Here is a 13,267-nt window from a genome sequence, read left to right as displayed (position 1 = left end):
TGATGTCATCACTGTTTAACCAATGAACATTATTTCCATCTTTAAATAGTAGCTTCTAATTTCAACTTGTGACAAGTTAAACTTTAGTCAGTACTCTCCAGACAAGTATCTCACTACTGGACAATACTGCAAAACCCCAAACTACTACTATAATTTGAATGTCAACATTTTTCTACCATTTCAAAATATCTCATGGCAAATTCCTGCATATTGGCCTTGAATAAAAAGGCAAAACACACATTGGCACATAAATCATGAAGAGTGTAATCATTATGAAATATGGACATCTATCTGGGGTTTAATATTGGGGCATGGATACTTGCATTACTCATATTTTTATTTGAAAAATGTCAAGAAATGTAATCATTTGTTTTCCTGATTGATCAAAAATCTATTGAACCATGACCCTAAACCAAGATTTCTACTGAACCTTATAAGTTCCAAACTTTTTCACACCTAATGTACTGCCCAACACCTTTCTTCCCATTTTCTCACAGAGGAAAAACTGTGTTTGTTTTACTCACGGCTGAGTTTTTAGGTTTGAATAGAAAAGATTGACAGTGCACCTGTGGTCTGCCAATGAAGGACTGACCCTGATAAAGAGGGGGGTGGCTGCCCAAGAGGTTCCTCAGCTCCGCAAACCACTTCAGTTCTCACTTGAGTGCCTCTCTTTGGGCCTTAACCCACACGGACCCCCACCTAACTGCTTCAGATTGAAATTCCTCCACTCCGCAAGACCCTGCCCTCCCCTCCTCCCCCTGCGCTCGGCACACACCGAGGGGCATTCAAGACGCATTAATGGGAAACAGTGAAAAAAAACACAAAAAAGGAAAAGAAATCTCCTTAGCAACATAATCTAGACGGCCTGACGAGAGCAGTGAAAAGAAAAGAAAAAGAGAGGGGTGGTGATGCCGTTTAGAGAGGGAAGAAGAATTGGACACAAAGGCCGGGTGCAGAGACAGCAACAAAATTGAAAATTAACACAGAAGAAACTGTTCCTTTTTTCATGGAAGCACAATCAGCTACATTAAACCAGAGCCAGACCCCGCCTCCTCGCCGGGCCCTCCCTCGCCTCTGGAGGCTTCAGCAGGACTCTGCCCTGTTTCAGAGAACTGAGGAAGGTGGTAACTAGAGAGAGATGAAGGTTTTCTACACTGTTTTAGAGGCAGAGTAATGACGGTATTGCAATCAAAGCTGTTTTAGGTTGAACCAAATTTTTCCCAACACATTTGCATTATTTTCATTTCTTCCTTTGCATTTTTTACCTCAGGCCAAGAGGGTGATGTTTTCATTGGCATTTGTTTGTTTGTCTGTTAGTAAGCAGCTTTATACAAAAACTACTGAACGGATTATCACAGAACCTGGTGGACTGATGTGCTGTGGGTTTAGAAAAGAACTGATCCAGATTAGGGGGCGGATGCAGTTGTTTTTAGTTTTTCTCTAACATTGAGAGATAGGGTGCGTTATTTTTTGACATCTTCACAGTTTTCCCAGAGAATAATTCATGGATCTTCATGCAAAAATCAAAAATCATATTTATTTATCAGTGTGTGCAATTTGGTGCAGCTTGATAGATCTTAAGAGGACTGTTGGGCCTCGTGGAGGTAAAATGATTTTTATCTGGTAACACTATTCCATCAAGGGCTCCTGCATCTAGCCTTCTTGGAATTACTGCAAAATAAAGCCTGTTACCTGGGAAGCCTCCTGTAGAAGCCATGTGTTTGCAGACCTTATCTGCATGTCCACAAACACTTGTTGGGGATTAAAGTTGTCTCGTCTGGCCTTTAGATAAACACTCAGTCTGGCTTAATGAACTCAGGCTCTGTGTCTGCAGCAGGACAATGCAAAAGTCCCAGAGAGAGGCCGACAGTTTCTGAGAGCAGACAACTCAAGTGAAAAAACTCCCTCTTGTGCTGATTCAACGAGGAAGCAAATATACCACTGAGTTTACCAGTCAGAAATATCACGTCGTGTTAATTTGTGTATATTTAGGAACAATTAGCATGGAGCAGGAACTCTGGCCACCAGCAGCCCTGTAAATGACCTCTGACCCCTACTACATGATCAGCCCATTGAGAGGAGGGCCTGCTTTAATTAGGAGGTCATTAAGAGCCAACCTTAACACACCATGGGACCACATAAAGCCAGCGCTCACTCCCACCTGCAGTCATGAGATCTGCAGTCCACTTCTCATTCAAATAACGCCTACAGCTCCAGAAAACTACTCACAGTACGCCTGCTGCTTTCATAAGTAATGGATTCAAGTTCATCTTACGAATGCGATCACTGGAGTTTGATTAGTCTGTGGTGTATAAAACAACATGGCTTCCTTCTTCAACCTGAAATCTATGTTTGAGTCAAAAGATCTAAATGTCATATTTCAGCAAAATTGAAAAGATAAACACAAATAAACAGTTTCCTGCATTCTCCACGTTTCTTCACTACAGGGAATGTGATTGCCTGAAAGGAAGTCTCAGTCATTGGATGAAAAATCAAGAAAATGATTTTTTTTCTAAATAAGCTTTTGAATGTTGGTGAGTCTAAAGCGGTGGAACAACAACGTCAGATTGAGTATAAAGGTGGAGAAAATAGATGACAAGGGAAAGAGAGATTCCAGAGACCTTTTATTCAGGCCTCTGATTTCACACTTGCACAAAGAGCTTTGGGGACGTTTCATCCTTTTCACATTTCTTCTGCATTTACTCAGTGTTATTCTGCAGTGCAGTGTCTCCTATATGGGAGAGGGAGCGCTGCCCGGTGAGGAGTCAGCTCCATTCACAGCTTTATAAATCACCTCAGCATGTGCAGACCGTGGCCAATCGGCCAATTACGCCCCCCTGACACACCGGGCCTGATAAAGAAGGCCCGGGACAATGGGATCACAGGCCAGATAAACGACCCTTTAATGAAGTCGCCCACAAAACAGGCCAAAACCGCGCGCCCCACTTACGTATTCCATCATGCCGTTGCCCTCACATTTCCTCTTGCTCAGCCGCCACGGCAGGCACAGCTGGGGAGAGGGAGATGCAGAGAAAGAGAGGCAGAGTGGGAGAAAAAGGAGAGAAAAATGACTCTGCGCTCTGACACTGCTAAGCCCCCCACCCAAGGCCCCTTTCAGACTTTTGGACGAACAAAAGCATCTGTTGCCATACTGTGCCGCTCAGACCCCCCTTCACACACACATACTCCAGTCGGGTAAGGAGCCTCGCAGGAGCTAAAAAAGGCAGCACTGGGCCGTATGCAGCTGAGGCTGCTCACCTTGTGGCACAAGCTATTGTGTGCCCCATTCCAGGAGCTTCTCCATCCATCTTTGTGTCTCAGGGACAAATAGAGAAAGAGGGAGAGAGACAGAGACCGAGAGAGAGAGAGAGAGGGAGCAACTTTGTGAGTAAGAGTGAGAGAGGGGCACAAGACTGCAGCTGCAGGATGAATAGGAGAGGGAATGAAGGGATGAGGTGGGAGTGAGTGAGAGAGAGAAAGAGAGAGAGAGAAGGGGGTAGCTGCAGGGTGGTCCCACCCCTCAATCCGTTCACCTCCACAGTTGTTTGGCTTCTCTCAGGATTCAGAACACAAACAACTTAGTCGTCGAGCTTTGAGCTGCAAGATCAGACTGCAGAGAAACACAGAGCACAGAGAAAAGCAAAGGTGAGATGTGTAAATAATCTACGATGGAGAGATATTCTAAGTTATTAATCCCATAACAACCGCCGGCCTCCTTCAATTCACCTTTCTCTCCTCTTGTGACAGAATCATACAGCACACTGCGATCTACATCAGTTTTTTTAACAACTCTTCGATACAGCTATGTGCTGTTTACACTCCGTGAAATATTCAAACCACTGAGTGTTCAGAGCCACTCCACCAAGTGGAAATATTCTGGATGTCATGTGCATCCTTTCACAAACATTTCCTCCTAATTCAATGTTTTGTTTGGTGTCTTTGGAGATTTGGGGAAAAGTTCTGAGAAAAACTATAATGTGTGACTGAACAGCATTTGGCTGCACAGCTTGAGGTTGTAATGACTGACCTGCTGGAGGCTGCTGCTTATTCCACTCGACACATGAAGAAAGGTGCTGGACAAAAAATAAAAGCTAAAGGCTGCACGTTATAAACAATAGAAAAAAAAAATGTGCAAAGTTAATTCAATATTCAAAGCTAGAGTAAAGTATCAGAGCCACTCATACAGTCAAGAGCAGTTTGTAATGAATTCATAATCAGTGGTATTTAATTTGCTAAGGATGCAGCTCTTTAACTGCAGACTTTTTAATTGGATCTAATTATGACTTCAGTGACTTCTGACTCCAGGCTGCTTATAATGTGTATAAGTATTTTGGAGCTTGGAGCTCACAGTGGTGTGCTTCATGTCCTTATCATTGTTTATTCTGTTAATTATATATTTCTTGTATTTTAAAGAAACTTTTTCAGGATCTGGTACTTTCTCTAGCATGTTGCATTTTTCAACATTTTCCCAGTTTACGCAGATAATAATTCATTTGATCAGGAACATTTAGTGAATTGATATCTTTGAGGTAATTTGGTGCAGCTTGATTGTATATTAAGCGACTGTATGTGATCTACTGACTGCAGTGGATATATGACTCAGTTTAAACAAATATTGAACATTATCACCTTCATGTGCAGTAAAGTTGATTTATAGACTGTAGACATTAGATTGCATTTAATAAAAGGCCAGATGAGGTTATACTGTTTGTAGCTCATTATTGTAGATGCCCAGACTTATAAGAAAGCACATTATCCAAAGATTTTACCTGATAAATATTATTATTTTTAACTAAACACTATTGTCCTATGAAATAACACATACGTGTAACACTGAAAGTGTTTTTTGTATTCAGACTATTCATTTGAGAAAAAATCTTGTGAATTAAAAAAATTTGAGGTTCTCAAAAGAAATAGACACAAAAACCTCCCAAATTTCTCAAACCCGATCAAATGGGACATGTTTGCTTTAACACAAGAAAGCTACTCATGGGATTTTGAAAAAGAAATAAAAACAAAAGCTGATTTTTTTTTCTATTGAAACGATTTCTCAGAATTCTGACATAATCTGATTGTTTCAGAAAAACAGAGCAGACGTTTTTTTCTCTCTGAAGTTGATGCAATATGCTTCTGTAGAATTTTGTTGTACTTTTAAAGCTAAAAAGTTGAAAATAAGGAAAATCATGGTTGTCACGGAACTGAAAAAAATCGTCAATAAAAAGAGAGTTATGGAAGTGTGGTGGGAAAATAAACTGGTGGTTAGCAGAGCTGCAGGTGCAGGGAGGGTGTCACCAAGTTCAAACCCCTCCTCCCACCCCCCCCACCCCCCACTCTCAGCGGTGGCCTCCTGGAGCAGAGCTGTGGTGTCCAGCGGTCGTCCGCTCTGTTATTGGACACCGTGGGCCGAACCTCCAGCTTCCTCACCTAGACCCATTTCTTTGTACTTTGTATATGTAACCTTGCTCCTGAGGAAAACGTATTTTGGTTTTCACGTTAAAAAGAACCTCTTATTGCAAGATACTTCTTTCTGATAGAGCACCTTTGTCTAAAATCCTCTCCTTTATAATGAGGCTTAAGGTTTTTTGTTTGAAAGATCCTCCATTGAGGTTTGTGTGTTTTTCTGATTTATATGTAGATCAGGTCCCATCCACAGATGCTCCTACAGTGCTCATCACTGTAGAGATATCTTTTCTCCATCCACACAAACATTTCTCACCCACACTTAAAACAAATTTACTCTCTCCTGCATTGTCACGCTTCAGAATGAGACTTTTAAGAGTGTATTTAGCATTCAGGTTTGGTCATTCATTCCCCCTGTCCCAGCCAAGAAATCTTTGTTTGGCTGCTCCTCTTCAAACCATGGAGTGTCAGGAGGGGCGGGGGGATCGATTTGATTCTAATCGGACCATGAAAAGAACATGATCTAACTACTTTCAGACCGGAGTATATTTAGGCGCACTCCTCTTTACACTCTCCCGCTCTGCGTCCCCCCCACTTTAGTGTGGGCACAATGAAGCTGGCCAATTTAAAAAGCTTTGAATGTGTCTTCAATGACTTTGTGAATGCAGGGGAGAGAGATCTGGAGAGGAAAAGAGGGAGAGAGGGAGAGAGAAAGTGGGGAAAAAAGGGGGAAAACGAGAAAAAAAGGGCCAGGGAGCAGGCATAAAAATTCCACGAGTTGTTTAAGCGTGGGTGGGTTCATTTGCATGACAGCGCCATGTGAATAAGACTGACCTCTTGGACCGCCCCAGTGCTAGGCCGAGCTGCAGCCTGACGTGCAGGCTTTGACCCAGCTCATTGACTCTGAATGGATACTCTGTCAAAGGGAGGGACCTTCAAGCTCTCAGCCGGACAGGCATCTGCAGACCTCCTGTTTGACACCCAGCTACCTCTATTTCTATCCCTACTGCGAATACAGAGAGGTGTGCACACGCACATGCACACACACACACACACACACACACACACACATACGGACAGACACATTTACCAAACCATTAGGCAGATCTCCAAAACTCTCTTATCGCCGACCCCCAGGCCTGCAAGAAGAATCACACCGGCAGAAGAATAAATATCCATAGAAACAGATACAATTGAAAAGACTTATTCATCACACACACACACACACACACACATGCATACACACACATGCACACACACACATGCACACACAAAGTCATGACAGGTGCAGTAAAGCTCTTGCACGTGCAGCCCCATCAACACGCTTCACTTGATAGGTCTATGATTTACTGCAACAGGCAGGTGAGAGGACATAGAGTGGACCAGGGGGGCGGCGGAACGATGTAGTCTGCATACAAATCTCAGTAGCTGCCCCAAGCTCCCCCTCGACCCCATACAAAGCTGTGACTCTGTGCAAACACAAAGCTCAGACAGCTCACAAACACTCTCTCCATTTATCTGGCTGGCACAGAGCTGGGACGATGCAGACAGGAGCTCTTGGCCCTGACCTCCAGGGTCTAGATGCACTGAAAAGGAAGCCCACTGCACTTGGAAATGCAAACAGTGAAGTAGAACACTTGTCAAGTTTCTATAAAATTAATTTACTTCCAGGGGGAAAAAAAGTATGCTGCAGTACATGATGCAGTGAGTCACTTAACAGAACTCTGAGAGTTATGTACAAAACTCTTAAACTCAACCTTATTTCTTCTTAAACCAACAACACCCTAATCCAGCACCTTTATAAACAATTCTTATGCCGGGTAAAAACTCAGCATGTATTTCTAATCACACCGATCATGTCATTGTGGATTGAGCACTAGAGCACAGCTGCTTATGACTTCAGTACATAAAAGTTAAAAAGCCTGCATGGCTGTTTAACTGCTGTGCAGGTGGCTGAGGCTGTGAGCGAGGTCACAGTAGAAAAATCTGGACTTTGCAAATCATTTTTGAGTGATTTCCTATTATTCAAAATGTCATATCATATTTTAAACCCATATGTTATTAAAGAAGGTTTTACCAGGTGCTGTACATTCATCTTCACAAAATGTTTTACATGGTAAATCTAAAGGAACAGTTAAATGTCCTCATGGAGAGTAGTTTAAAATGTTCATAACCTGTATATTTCCTGAAATGGAAAAAAATATTATAAAAATATTTACTGAAATGTGTTCAATCCACAGTTTACTATAAATATGTACATTAAATAGAAAATAGAATTAAAATTAATAGAACTGTTTTATTCGGAATATATTCAAAAATGCTTGTTGTTCACCTCTTGCTCTCTCATCATTTGCTTGAACCATTTTGGATTTTTTTTTCAGATTTTCAGTTAAATTGCCCTGATAACATGATGTAATAGTGTAGAGGATATTAGAATTAAATTAAATTGTTATTGTGTAAGAAACAATGATTCAGTCCCAATCAGTTATGCAAGCAAACAATTTATTTTAGACAGTCAGGAGCGATGAAAAAAATGAAACTTTGACCTGAGCATTTGCATCTTTAATCTGTTGAGAACTGTTTTATCTGTTTTGGCCCCAAACAAGCTGATGTTTCTTATTAGATTGTATTTATCTATTAATTTATGCAATATTTCATTTGATTTTGTTGTTATAAATTTATCATTAATTTTATTATTTCTTATGAATTTTATTTTTCTTCTTGAAAGAGAAAACTGAAAATGGCAGACATGCAGCTGCCCATTCAGTCTGAAACAGTTTGAAGTGAAGGATTCTAATCTAATCACATTCATCAATTTTAAAGATGTAATATTTCTGAGGTTTTATAAGTCAGTTTGACAGTAGTAGTCTATGTCACGTGATGCATTTTCAATCAAAATAAGACAAAAACTAAAAAACATATTTATACTTTAAAAGCTGGCTGTCATGACCAAACACTGTAAATATCAGAGAAACCCAACCAGACCTCTGGGCTCATGTTCCTGTGGAGGGCGCCTGATGATGACTCACAGAGCTGCAGCTGCCGTCCACCAGAGTCCAGCCAGTTCATGTGATGCCCCAAACTACCCACCACACAATTAGTTGCCTGTTGTGTAACAAGCTCTGCTGGGCTTCAAACACTCCTGCAGTTTCTCTGCGATCAAACCTTGTGATGCCCTCGATACATTCATACTGGATGCTTAACATAAAAAAACAGATGCAATAATATTGCTCTTTGATTAAGTTGACTTTCCCCTACTAGTCTGAATTATTTATACTATTGAAATAGGTCTGAGAAAGATTAGACAACACTTCTACACTTCTTTCTATAAAATCACATCTTCATAGAAAAAATGCATCATGTATTATTTTAAGTAAATCACTTAATTGTGATCAGAATATTCAGTTTCCTTTAGTATAAAATGATCTCATATGATCTTAACTTTAACAGAATCTTTGACACAGTGGCAGACTTTTCAGGAAACTTTTCCTGCTTGTTTTGAAAGCTTAGGTCTGAGCTCTATCTGTGTAGTGTAGTTTTTCTTTATGTAAATACAGTTAATGACTTTGGCTTTCTACTTACTGTTAACGAACCCTGTATAAATCTGATAATCCTCTCTTATTGATAGAAAAAGGAGTCATATGCCCCAATAGGAGGGGACTGTGTAAAATATGAGGATTTCAGTAATAGTGGCGTTTGTTTACAGAATGAAGGAATGACTATAAATGAAACTGAAATGCCAACAGCTGCAACAATGATGACGACAAAAACAGGGGAGAGAAAAAATCAGATCGATGTGTTCTTCATTGTCCAAATGAGCAGAACGAGGCTCAGAGTGCAGCTTGGTTTGACACAATCCCCACCTTCCTTTAGACTTCTACACATCTTCCAATGTTTGCCTAATAGACGGGAAAATGTGGACATCATCTCAATTAAGAAATGAGCTCGCCTATTTGTGTGAAAAAGCCTCTATTTGGCCTCGAATGCAGGGAGAAGCTGGGACGTGGCCGGAGCTGCCTGAGAGAGACACTAACAGGCTGCAATGAAAATCGACATAATGACAGAGACGACTCAGTCTGACACTTTTCTAAATCAATATTTCATCTCTGGACAGAACAGAAAAATAAATCAGATATATGATCCATTTTAAAAATCAAGTCTTTCTTTATTCAGTGTGCATCTAAAGCCCTAAGTTGTCCTCTGTGGCTAGATTTAGCCGGAATTTAAGTGCAGCACTAAACACGATGCTAATTAAACCAGAGAATATGCAGGTTCTTTGATTGGAAAAAGATTTAATTAACTATCAGGCAAGTTCAACAATCCAATCAGACGAGAAGAAGAGTGATATAGGTACAAGGTGCGACGGACATGTGCATGAAACATTTTTTGGTTTGTTTGCTTCTTCACAGTCTGGTAAACAGAGGACAGAGAGATCGTGGCCCACGTCTATTCACGGCCCCGGTTGGCGACAAAAGACACGGCCCGGACACACATTCCAGTCTGCTTCCGCTCCAGCACACAATCTCAATCCCAGGGATTTCCCCCCCTTTCAGAAAGGAAAGAAAAAGAGGCTACAATATCACCTCTTTTAGATTGAGCAAGAGAGCGGTCGGGGTAACCAGGGTGGAGGGACTCCTGTCATTCACTCTTTGAAACATTTCCTGATTTCAGGTTCCACAGGAAGTCAGGAGCTGTGTGTTGTGAGCACAGGAGGGGTAAGAACTTCTCAGGAACCTCTCAGGAACCTTTGGGGTTCCCATCCATGACTACAGCTGTTTTTAATCCAAGTAGGACCTTTTGTAATTTCCTGTTCTCCTCTGAGATGCGTGGTTTCCAGACAGAGCCTAAAGGCATCAGGGTGAACCCCCGATAATTTCGCTAAAAGGCCACTCATCAATGAAGATAAAACAGCATCTTGATCTCCCTGGAAACCAGTGAGGAGAACAGTAATGAGTCCTTACAGCTGATCACTCCTGCAGCGTGGCCATGCACTACAAAGTGACCAACAATGGAACAGCTTCCCATTACAATAAGGCCTGCAATTCAGGACTATTTGGCAACTCAAGCAAGAAAAGATTGAAATAAGGACTGTTCTGTTGCTGCCTCTGTAATGGCATCTGCTTAGTCTGTTGGAAACAACCGAGGAGGCAGAGGGACAAATCAGGGCCGGGACAATGAGCTCTGATAAAGACATTTCTCTGGGAAGTTAACCGTGATCAGCGTCACTATCAGTCGGTGTTTATCTCATTTTCGAGACTCGTTAATTGTGTGCGCCACAGAATGCAGACACATACACACATGCCGCGTTGAGAGTGGACATGCAGACGCACTCATTGGCGCAGGGGCACACTTCAGTCTGGAGTGTCTGGTCTGAGCGGCTCTGTGAGACCGAGAAGCGTCTCCCTAATTAGAGGGAGCCTGGTGCAGGACATCTCTATAGGCCATCAACAGGGCCCTCGCTTGCTTTGTTCAGCAGCCTCTTCTTACACTGAGCCTGTCACTTTACTTTTCTATAGCACTGAGGGCCGTGCTCCTTCACAGTGTTGTCTGTTCCCAAATCACAGAAACAGATATATTCAGGGATCTACAGTAGGTGCAACACAGCACGTCTCTTTTACTGAAAGAGGAGTCGTACTAAAACCTAGCATAGCTTATTGATCATAACCTTTGAATTGGAAAAAGCTGCACAAACTCCTGGTGAGACATGAGAGAGTGCTGCTTCCCTTTGTTTTTGTGGCTAAGTTGTCACGCTGCTTTAAGATGTAATTATTTCCAACTCATTTTTGCATAGAAACCTAATTATTCACTGAGATATAAATTAGATTCCACATTCATGGGGACCATGGAACCCCCTAAACTCCTGCAGGATACCATTCACTGGCAAAAGCCTCTTTCTCTCCCCCGGCTCCCCTTTTTCTCTGCAAACCCATGAGATGGAGAGTAGCCACTGCAGCTGCTATTCACATCAAGCAGATAATTGTTAATGAAAAGTCATTGCGTGGCATTATGTTGTTCACAGCATCATTGTTCATTTTCCCCCCATCGCCATTGAGATCTATATGGAGGACCAGAGTGTTTCCTTTGAGTTTTGGTATTCAGGATCTGTTGCCTGGTAACTAATAAAGGGGCAAATCATCCACTGTATTGGCCAAGATGGGCCGCAGACTGGCCCTGCACAACAATGCAAGGTTTGTAAAAAGGCGTTGATACAAGTTAATGACGCTTGTTCAACAAAACATTAATGGACTTCTTCACGGTATAATATGGCATGGGATGCGCTGTGAATGAGAGGGGGAAACTTCAGCAGTGCACTTTAACAAGTTTGTGTGTGTTTTACTACTGGGAGGAGCTGGGGTGCACACACACACACACACACACACACACACACACACACACACACACACACATACACACACACTATATTTTGCTTGAATAAACTTCTATTAACCAATCTCTGCAGATATTAAACCTTTTTTAAATCCCTATATGAATATATATTTCATGTTATTGAATAGACCAATGATTAATTGCCACTCAACATGATTTGAAAAGGGTTTGAACAGTGGAGGGTAGATGCTGCAATATTAAGTAGAGAAAGAAGAAGAAGAAGCAAGTGAGAGGTGCAGGGCTCCTTCAGGGATTCTAACATTTTTTAGATTATTTTATATAAATATTGTACTACACACACACGCGCGCGTTTTAACTGTGATAATGCACCAGGCCCCATTTGTTGCACCCGCTTCTTAAGCGAAGCGGACAAAAAAACTGCAGCCCTGTCACCACGAGCAGAATGAAAGGAATCAAAAGGATTTTTTCCCTTAAATGGACTAATTTTCTCCTTGAATTATGAAAGTAATGGCTAGGTAACAGCCTGTGCTCAGTACCCGACCGCTTAATGCTTCCTAAATCCTTCCACGTGGCTCCACTAGTCCCAGCAATTAGGCCTCATTATAGCCTCATAAAGGATCTCATTTGTGGGATTACTTAATAGACAATGAATTTTTATCGTGCAGAATTATGGAAAAATAATATTGGAGCTCGCATGGTGTGATGAGGGCGCGCGCCACGCATCATTCCGCTTGGTTAGCTCTCTCTCTCTCTCTCTCTCTCTCTCTCTCTCTCTGTGTACCATAACAGATCTCTGTGCGTACAACGCTGAGTTCAAGTTGTTATAGCAATTACTGTCTGTGTGACAGACATGTTTGTTTTTATCTTTATCATGGTTGGATTTTAAAGACTTTCTAATTCCTCCAGAGTCGCATTTGATCTTCAATTAGTCCAGTTAGAGAGTTACTGGCTTTGGTTTTACTCGTGTATCAGTTCAAGGATCATAACGTTTATTTTTATTGAGTATAAGAGTAAAAGTGCACTAGAAATGGAAATGTATGAAGACCTGGATCCACAGCAGGCCAGTTGCGCTTGTGTTTGCGCACTTACATGTGATTCCTCTGAGGTCAGAGGAGAAACTAACACATGTTGTGTTGGACCTGAACCGTCTGCGCCATAAACCCACTGCCGGCTCGCCTCTGTCTCAAGGTCCGAGGCGTTACTTGGCAGATGAAAGCAGCAGCTAAACCTGCCGATGACCCGACTGGGGATCAAACTCGCTAATTATCGTCACAAGATGAGGGATTAACGCATTTCTGAAATAGCTGCCTGTTTACCCCCGCACAGTCCCGCCATTATAAACACTTTCTAATTGAATCCTAATCGCCATCGAATAACCGCGGCCCAGACTCGTCATCAGTTCATAATTCTTTAATTGCTGGAAGTGAAACCTGGACCAACCGGATTCACCTCTGATCAGAGGCTGCGGAGCAATTAGTGCTCACAGTCGCGTGCACAATTCCTCAAATCGCATTTGCAA

Source organism: Paralichthys olivaceus, chromosome 3, assembly GCF_024713975.1.
Source record: "Paralichthys olivaceus isolate ysfri-2021 chromosome 3, ASM2471397v2, whole genome shotgun sequence".
Lineage (NCBI taxonomy): Eukaryota > Metazoa > Chordata > Actinopteri > Pleuronectiformes > Paralichthyidae > Paralichthys > Paralichthys olivaceus.
This window is presented reverse-complemented; position numbering follows the sequence as displayed.